This window comes from Entelurus aequoreus, linkage group LG11 (genome assembly GCF_033978785.1).
Source record: "Entelurus aequoreus isolate RoL-2023_Sb linkage group LG11, RoL_Eaeq_v1.1, whole genome shotgun sequence".
Taxonomy (NCBI): Eukaryota; Metazoa; Chordata; class Actinopteri; order Syngnathiformes; family Syngnathidae; genus Entelurus; species Entelurus aequoreus.
The window spans coordinates 12,183,115-12,193,114 of NC_084741.1; the positions used below are offsets into that span (position 1 = coordinate 12,183,115).

General features: G+C 34.3%; 1 protein-coding gene across 3 annotated transcripts in view; it reads left to right on the forward strand.

The window, feature by feature from the left end:
- The first annotated feature begins 2,082 nt into the window (after window positions 1-2,082).
- Window positions 2,083-10,000, forward strand: part of ttyh1 (tweety family member 1) — a 68,064-nt gene continuing 60,146 nt past the window's right edge. For all 3 annotated transcript variants that reach the window (XM_062062515.1, XM_062062518.1, XM_062062517.1), the window contains exon 1: window positions 2,083-2,217. The gene's annotated coding sequence lies outside the window, so the exon portion shown is untranslated. The remainder of the gene's footprint in view (window positions 2,218-10,000) is intronic.

Genomic DNA, 10,000 nt, shown 5'->3' on the forward strand with positions numbered 1-10,000 from the left:
AACAGAAAGAATATGAGAAATTGTTCACAATTTTACAAGAAAAAGCTTAAAATTTGGGCAATTTTATGAAAAGAGTCGTAATTTTACTTGACAAAAGTCACAATTTCAAAAGAATACTTAAAAATGTTGGCATTATTATAATAATAATCAGAATTTGACTTGGCAAAATGATGACAAAAGTCATAATTTTACTCAAAAAATGTCGCTATTTTACAAGAACAACAAAATTGGCAATATTGTGATAAGTCAGAATTTTATACGACAAATGTCACCATTTTGCATTAAAAAGTAATAATTTTACATTAAAAAAAGTAATAATTTTACGAGAAAATATTGCAATATACCAGAAACAGAAAGAATATGAGAAATTGTTTCCAAATTTATAAGAAAAAAGTCGACACATTGTGAGAAAAAGTCTGCTTTTAGTTCATTTATTTATTTGTAATTTTTTGTTTGTAATTTGTTTTTAATCTTCATTATTTACTTCAAGTTATTACAGTATGTCTCTATATACATTTTTTTTTTTTTTAAATTAATTTTGGCCAAAGGGGGCGCATTTCAATTTCCTACACACAGTTGTTGTTTCATATGTTGACCAGAGGGGGAGCACTTTTAAAAGCGACACACAGTCAATTTGAAAAATCCCTCCTTTTTGGGACCACCCTCATGTTGATAGATGTCACCACCAGGGGGTGCAAACCAGATCTCTATTTGTTGTTTTCTGTCACGTGCTTAAGGCCGATGACAAAGGAGTCAGGGACCACAGGTGACAAAGGAGTCAGGGACCACAGATGACAAAGGAGTCAGGGACCACAGATGACAAAGGAGTCAGGGACCACAGGTGACAAAGGAGTCAGGGACCACAGATGACAAAGGAGTCAGGGACCACAGGTGACAAAGGAGTCAGGGACCACAGATGACAAAGGAGTCAGGGACTACAGATGACAAAGGAGTCAGGGACCACAGATGACAAAGGAGTCAGGGACCACAGATGACAAAGGAGTCAGGGACCACAGATGGCCCCTGTGCCGCACTTTGGAGAACCCAGCTGTAGAAGCTAACTGTTAATGTCCACTATAGTCTTAAAAGCGTAGTGTATTTGTTCATCCTATGGTCACATGTGGCTCGTCTTACGTCAGCACAGGAAGTGGTCAAATCTGCTGTTTACCTGGCGGGGATGAATAGGGAAGTCCTTCTTTAGATGCCATCTTGTTTGATCACATATTGCTGCCTTTGCACTTGTCAATGTTTACTTTTGTACGCACATTAAATCAACAAAAAAAATCCTGACTTTGGAGCAATGTTCACGGACTCTAGTATTTGGCTCTCTAATAGATGCAACGTTATTGGGACCATGATTTATGTCATCACTTGTTCACACCTCCTCATATGGAAGATACTTTTCCTTCCTTTCCACACACACACACACACACACAAAATGAGTCAGTGGGCTTGCATGATCTCCCTGCCTCCCCTCCCCTCCCCCCACTCTGTCAGTGCCACAGAAAGGCCGCCTCCTCTTTGGTCGCCGCTCTTGTTCAGCCTCCGCTCAAAAACCGTGTTTGCCAAAAAAAAAAAGAATCCTCGCATGCCCCCCCCTGCCCCCCCCCCCCCCCCCCCCCCCCCCCCCTTCTTTCTATTCACGCTCCATCCATCTCTCAGCATCACTGCCTGGGAATTTCTTCCTCCTCGCCGCCTTTTTTCCCCCCCAGCATCCTCTGCCTGCGGCGGAAGGTGCGTGCGCGTCGCCCCCCGACACATTCCAACACGACCAGGGTCTTTTTTTTTTTTTTTTTTTTTTTTTTTTTATAAACCCCTCCAACAAAATCTGTGTAATCCAGTTCCAATCCAGTTTATTGTGCAACTGGTCACGTGACCAGATGCATGCTGGGATACGGAGGACAACAATGAAGCGTCCCCGAGGGGTGTCTCCTCCATCCTAACCCCCCCCCCCCCCCTCCCCTCTCTCTCTCTCTCTCTCTCGCCCTCACGGAGCGCTCCTCTCCCATCCGTCAACACAAGCGGCGCTCTACTCGCCAGTTTATCGCCACAATTGCCTCGGCTCCGTCGTCCCATCTCTCCCGCGGCCTCTTCAGAAGGATGTTTTTGCCAGAGCGCCGGGCGTCCATCGCCGCCACGCGTGCCTGAGCGGCGGGAGGTTCTTCCACGCGCGGAGGCAGAAGGCGAGCAGAAAGGCGTCCCACGCCAGCGTCAGAGGTAAGAGTCGACGTGATTATGGCCACCATGATGTTGGAACGTCGAGGAAAAGGAGCAGGCACCCCCCCCCCCCCCCCCCACACACACACACAAATGTCCTTTTTAATGGCTGACTTCAGAAAAGACATTTTCTGCATTGGAATGTTCTGCATCAAATGATGGCGACGATGACATGAAATGAAAATGTGGGTTCCAAAATCCAGTTTGTTCAAACACAATTTTGCATCATTTAGTGTGTAAAAGATGCGTATTTTAGAAATGAAGTGGCAAAATTCACCTTGTTGAAATTTCATGTGAAAATGTCAGCCAGTAAAAATTCAGTTTGCAAAAATTCAAGATAAATAAATGAAGTGTAAAAAAAATCCACTGAAAGATTTCAGTGAGTAAAAAAATGCAGTGTAAAATAATCTGTGTAAAAAAAAAAAATTCACTGTGTAAATTAAGTGTAGAAAAAAAAAAGTGTCAAAAAAATGTTCGATGTATAAAAATTATATTGTAAAAAAATGCAGTGTGTAAAAAAAATAATTGTACATAAATTAAGTGTAAAAAAAAAAAATTCATACTATGAAAATTAAGTGTAAAAAAAAATGTTTGCGTGTAAAAATTAAGTGTAGAAAATTCAGTGTCAAAATTCAGTGTATTAAAATTGGATATAAAAAATTAGCAGGTAAAAATGCAGTGTGTAAAAAAATCCTAGTATATAAATTAAGTGTAAAACAATTCAGTGTAGAAAGGGACAAGCGGTAGAAAATGGATGGATGGATAATTAGTAATAAAATTCAGTTTGTAAAAATTCATACTGTTTAATTAAATGTAGAACAAAAAAAGTCAGTGTGTAAACATTAGGTGTAAAAAAATTCAGTGTCAAAATTCAGGGTATTAAAATTTGATGTGAAAATGTCGGTCAGTAAAAATTCAGTGTGTAAAAATTCAAGATATATAAATGAAGTGTAAAAAAAAAAAAAGTGTCAAATATCCACTGAAAGATTTCAGTGTGTAAAAATGCAGTGTAAAATAATCAGTGTAAAAAAAAAAAAATTCAGTGTGTAAAAAAATGATTGTATATAAATTAAGTGTAAAACAAATTCAGCATGTAAAAATCCATACTGTAAAAAAAAAGTTATTTCAGTGTGTGAAAATGTGTACAAATTGTGTGTAAAATAATCAGTGTAAAAATATTTACTGTGTAAAAATTTATACTGTGTAAATTAAGTGTAAAAAAAAAAGTCTGCGTGTAAAAAGTAAGTGTAAAAAAAATATTTGCTGTATAAAAAAAATATTTGCTGTATAAAAATTATATTGTAGAAAAATTCAGTGTAAAAAAATCATTGTATATAAATTAAGTGTAAAAAAAATCAGCATGTAAAAATTCATACTATGAAAATTAAGTGTAAAAAAAAAGTCAGCGTGTAAAAATTAAGTGTAAAAAATTAAGTGTCAAAATTTAGTGTATTAAAGTTGGATGTAAAAAATCAGCAGGTAAAAATGCAGTGTGTAAAAAAAAAATCTTTGTATATAAATTAAGTGTAAAAAAAAATTCAGCATGTAAAAATTCATACTATGAAAATCAAGTGTAAAAAAAAAGAAGTCGCCGTGTAAAACTTTAGTGTAAAAAATTCAGTGTAAAAATTCAGTGTATTAAAATTGGATGTAAAAACTCAGCAGGTAAAAATTCAGCATGTAAAAATTCATACTCTGAAAATTAAATGTAAAAAAAAAAGTCAAAGTGTAAAAATGAAGTGTAGAAAATTCAGTGTCAAAATTCAGTGTATTAAAGTTGGATGTAAAAATTCAGCAGGTAAAAATGAAGTGTGTAAAATCTTAGTATATAAATTAAGTCTTAAAAAAAATTCAGTGTGTAAAAAATGTTTGTGAAACAATTCAGTGTAGAAAGGGACAAGCGGTAGAAAATGGATGGATGGATAATCAGTAATAAAATTCATTGTGTAAAAATTCATACTATTTAATTAATTGTAAAAAAAAAAGTCAGTGTGTAAATATTATGTGTAAAAAAATTCAGTGTCAAAATTCAGGGTATTAAAATTTGATGTGAAAATGTCAGTCAGTAAAAATTCAGTGTGTAAAAATTCAAGATATATAAATGAAGTGTAAAAGAAAAAGTGTAAAAAAATCCACTGAAAGATTTCAGTGTAAAAATGCAGTGTAAAATAATCTGTGTAAAAAAAAAAATTCACCGTGTAAAAATTCATACTGTGTAAATTAAGTGTAAAAATTAAAAAAAACTAAGTGTAAAAAAATGTTCGCTGTATAAAAATTATATTGTAGAAAAATTCAGCGTGTAAAAAAAACCCATTGTATATAAATTAAGTGTAAAAAAAATTCAGCATGTAAAAATTAATACTATGAAAATTAAGTGTAAAAAAAAGTCAACGTGTAAAAATTAAGTGTAGAAAATTCAGTGTATTAAAATTAAATTAAAAAATCAGCAGGTAAAAATGCAATGTGTAAAAAATCATAGTATATAAATTAAGTGTAAAAAAAATTCAGCGTGTAAAAAAATGTTGTAAAACAATTTAGTGTAGAAAGGGACAAGCAGTAGAAAATGGATGGATGGATAATCAGTAATAAAATTCAGTGTGTAAAAATTCATACTATTTAATTAAATGTAAAAAAAAAAAGTCAGTGTGTAAACATTAGGTGTAAAAAAAATTCAGTGTCAAAATTCAGGGTATTAACATTTCATGTGAAAAAATCCGCAAGTAACATTTAATTGTGTAAAAATTCATATTATATAAATGAAGTGTAAAAAAATTCAGTGTGTAAAAGTTCAGTTTAAAAAAGCCACTGAAATATTTAGCGCTCGTTAATAAAGAGATTAAATGTGCTTCCATGGCTGTAGTCTCCTTGTCCACAAACGGGGTATTGAAGGATTATCCCTTCTTTGAGTTGTTGTTCATTATTCCCTCGTAGTAGTAGTAGTAGTAGTAGTAGTGTATGTGTGTGTGTACACACATGTTGTGTGTTGTTGTTCATTATTCCCTCGTAGTAGTAGTAGTAGTAGTAGTAGTAGTATATGTGTGTGTGTACACACATGTTGTGTGTTGTTGTTCATTATTCCCTCGTAGTAGTAGTAGTAGTAGTGTATGTGTGTGTGTACACACATGTTGTGTGTTGTTTGCTGTGTGATGTTGCCTCTGCCTCTGCCTGCCGCGTTACATCAAACGTAACAGCCTTGTAACGAATGGAAAAGTAATTATCGTATTTTCCCGACTATAGAGCGCACTGATATATAAGCCACACCCACTACATTTGAACAGGTTTCCATATATAAGCCGCACTGGACTATAAATCGCAGATAAATTTGTTGTGAAATAAATTATTTACACAAAAATATATTGTAAATGTTTATTTACATACCTTAATTGTTTCCAAACGGTGTCTGTAACACGGCAGTAAAACGGCTCATCAAACAAAACAGAAGTCATGGTCATGGACCCACTAGCTGCGCAAGCTAGCTCTCCAACCGGCTAAACAGACTCAATAACTCCACGGTGACGTTTTGGTGAATTTTCTAAACTGAAACAATAAGTTGAGAAAACTAACACAGATGCTCGCAAACGTGTTAGCATATTAGCTAATGCCAACGACGCTAGCTTCATTACATTTACGATAGCGCGTACAAATGTGCGTGAAAACACTCCCACGGACATCACACATGGGACGGTTGAGTAAGTAGGAATTGTTTTAGTTACGTTGTAAAACTTACCAAAACATTGCTCGGAGCGATGAATGAAAAATCCACACGAGTAGAAACGCTATGGATGGCGAGAAGAATACTTAGACTTTGACAAACTTTATCGATCCACACAGTAGCTCAGTTACAAAGGATGGAAAGGATATTGCACACAAGGACACAAAAACAGGGTGAAAACAAAAGGTATATGGTAGACTAAAAATGTACCGTAGTAGCAATATAAAATATAACATATATGTAATATTTACATATTATATATACAGTATATAATATATACTGATATATTATTATATAATATATACAAGGAACAGCACTTCTACTGCCAGCTCAAAGCTCTAAATGGAAGGACACTGCAGCAGCTGCAGTGAGCAAAGCCATCCAAAAGGTGGCGCCGTAGCACAAACAATATAACACATCTTCTCTGTGTGTTTACTTGTTTATTGAAATAACTATTTGCTTCATGGCCGTCAGCGAGAAGAAATTCCACAAATTAGCCGCGCTGTTTTATAAGCCGCATGGCTCAAAGCAAAGGAACAACGTCATTGCTCAAAAAATAATAATGAATTAAAATCTATGTTGTTATTAATTGTTGACATATTTAAAGTGGTCATTACTTCACACCTAATATTCCACTTTAAAATATGTTGGGGGGAAATATTGCATATTTTTTGTGTTTACCTTAAAAAAAAAAAAAAAATTGACAAAAAGGTCATAAAGTGAAAAAAAATAAAATTTTGTCGGCCAATAAAGCTGAAGTTAATCTAGATATTTAAGCGTTGAAAGCTAAAAAAAATAAAAAATTGGATGACATTTTTTGGACACTTTCATGAGCGGGACCCTTTTGGATCCCCAAGACTTTTAGTGGCATTTTATTTTTAAAACTGTCATTGCTCAAAAAATAATAATTAATTAAAATCTATGTTTTTATTAATTATTGACATATTTAAAGTGGTCATTACTTCACACCAAATATTCCACTTTAAAATATTTTGGGTGGAATATTGCATATTTTTTGTGTTTACCTTAAAAAATATATATATATTTGACAAAAAGGTCATAAAGTGAAAACATTTTTAAAAAATTGTCGGCCAATAGAGCTGAAGTTAATCTAGATAATTAAGCGTTGAAAGCTAAAAAAAAAACAAAAAAACATTGTATCACTTATTTTTAACACTTTTATGAGTGGGAATCATTTGGATCCCCAAGACTTTTAGTGCGATTTTATTTTTGAAACTGTCATTGCTCAAGAAATAATAATGAATTAAAATCAATGTTTTTATGAATTATTGACATATTTAAAGCGGTCATTACTTCACAGCAAATATTCCACTTTAAAATATTTTGGGGGGAAATATTGCATATTTTTGTGTTTACCTTAAAAAATATATATATATATATATATTTGACAAAAAGGTCATAAAGTGAAAAAAAAAATTTTTTTTCCGGCCAATAGAGCTGAAGTTAATCTAGATATTTAAGCGTAGAAAGCTAAAAAAAATAAAAATTGTATGACCTATTTTTGACACTTTTACGAGTGGGACCCTTTTGGATCACCAAGACTTTTAGTGGGATTTTATTTTTAAAACTGTTATTGCTCAAGAAATAATAATGAATTAAAATCAATGTTTTTATGAATATTTAGGGCTGTCATTACTTCACACCAAATATTCCACTTTAAAATATGTTGGGGGGGAAACATTGCATATTTTTTGTGTTTACCTTAAAAAAAAATAAAAAAATTGACAAAAATGTCATAAAGTGAAAAAAAAAATTTTTGTCGGCCAATAGAGCTCAAGTTAATCTAGATATTTAAGCGTTGAAAGCTAAAAAAATAAAAATGTATGACCTATTTTTTTACACTTTTATGAGCGGGACCCTTTTGGATCCCCAAGAGTTTTAGTGGCATTTTATTTTTAAAACTGTCATTGTTAAAAAAATAATAATGAATTAAAATCTATGTTTTATGAATTATTGACTTTTTTAAAGTGGTCGTTACTTCACACCAAATATTCCACTTTAAAATATTTTGGGGGGAAATATTGCATATTTTTTGTGTTTACCTTAAAAAAAAAATTGACAAAAAAATCATAAAGTAAAAAAAAATATTTTTTTGTCGGCCAATAGAGCTGAAGTTAATCTAGATATTTAAGCGTTGAAAGCTAAAATTTTTTTTATATATATATATATATATATATATATATATATATATATATATATATATATATATATATATATATATATATATATATATATATATATATATATATATATATATATATATATACACTATCGTTCAAAAGTTTGGGGTCACCCAAACAATTTAGTGGAATAGCCTTCATTTCTAAGAACAAGAATAGACTGTCGAGTTTCAGATGAAAGTTCTCTTTTTCTGGCCATTTTGAGCGTTTAATTGACCCCACAAATGTGATGCTCCAGAAACTCAATCTGCTCAAAGGAAGGTCAGTTTTGTAGCTTCTGTAATGAGCTAAACTGTTTTTAGATGTGTGAACATGATTGCACAAGGGTTTTCTAATCATCAATTAGCCTTCTGAGCCAATGAGCAAACACATTGTACCATTAGAACACTGGAGTGATAGTTGCTGGAAATGGGCCTCTATACACCTATGTAGATATTGCACCAAAAAGCAGACATTTGCAGCTAGAATAGTCATTTACCACATTAGCAATGTATAGAGTGTATTTCTTTAAAGTTAAGACTAGTTTAAAGTTATCTTCATTGAAAAGTACAGTGCTTTTCCTTCAAAAATAAGGACATTTCAATGTGACCCCAAACTTTTCAACGGTAGTGTATATATATATATTATTTTATGCGGTATTAAAATGTGTTTGTAAAATTAAAAGGAATACTTAAAAGTCTGCTTATGATGACGTTGTGATGTGGTGTCCACTTCCGCTGGCGGGTTGCGTCTTTTCCCGCGCGCACGAACAACACAACTCCTCCAAAGATGACAAAAAAGTGGCAAAGGTGTCACATTGTCGTTTGGACCAAAGTCACATTTAAAAGGATCCCATTCAGGACTACCTCCAAGGGTTGTACGGTATACCGGTACTAGTATAGTACCGCGATACTAATTAATCATATTCGGTACTATACCGCCTCTAAAAAGTACATTGCTGGTTTTACAAGCAGACGAGCATGTTCGGCAGCGCACATACAAAGAGTACTTACAAGCAGACACAGTGTGTAGACAGAAAAGGTAGAATGATATACATAAATAAATAGATTACTGTACAAATAAATATATTGCACTTTTTCACATGCGTCTATGTTTATGGATGTATGTTATATTGTCTTTTTTATTCCAGCCACTTAATCCATTTTGGGGGGAGTTGAGGGGATAATTTAATTATGATGCATTCAAGAGTCTTATGGCCTGAGGGAAGAAACTGTTACAGAACCTGAAGGTTCTGCTTCGGAGGCTGCGGAACCTCTTTCTAGAGTCCAGCAGTGAAAACAGTCCTTGGTGGGGGTGGGAGGAGTCTTTGCAGATTTGCTGAGTCCTGGTCAGGCAGCGGCTTTTTGCCATCTCCTGGCTAGGAGGAAGAGGAGTCCTGATGATCTTTTCCGCTTTTCCAGTCTGAGGCACTGAAGGCTCCAGTCCAAGACAGAGATGCAGTTGCTCTCTATAGTGCCTCTAGAATGTTCTGTGCTCTTTTCATCCCACGCAAAAAGTGTGTAGGGACCAGGTCATATTGTCAGTTACCTGCACCCCCAGGAACTTGGTGCTGCTTACGTTCTCCACTGCCGTGCCATTGACCAAGAGTGGAGCGTGGCTGGACTGGTGCCTCCTAAAGTCGACGATGATCTCCTTGGTCTTGTCCACGTTCAGGACCAGGTTGTTGGTTCTGCACCAGTCAACCAGATGTTTCACCTCCTCCCTGTAGTCCATGTTGTTGTTGTCACGGATGAGGCCCACTACTGTCGTGTACTTCACAATGTGGTTGGTAATAGTCTAGTTAATCGTGTGAGAGTCCAGTCCATAGTGGATCTAGTTAATAGTGTGAGAGTCCAGTCCATAGTGGATCTAACATAATAGTGTGAGAGTC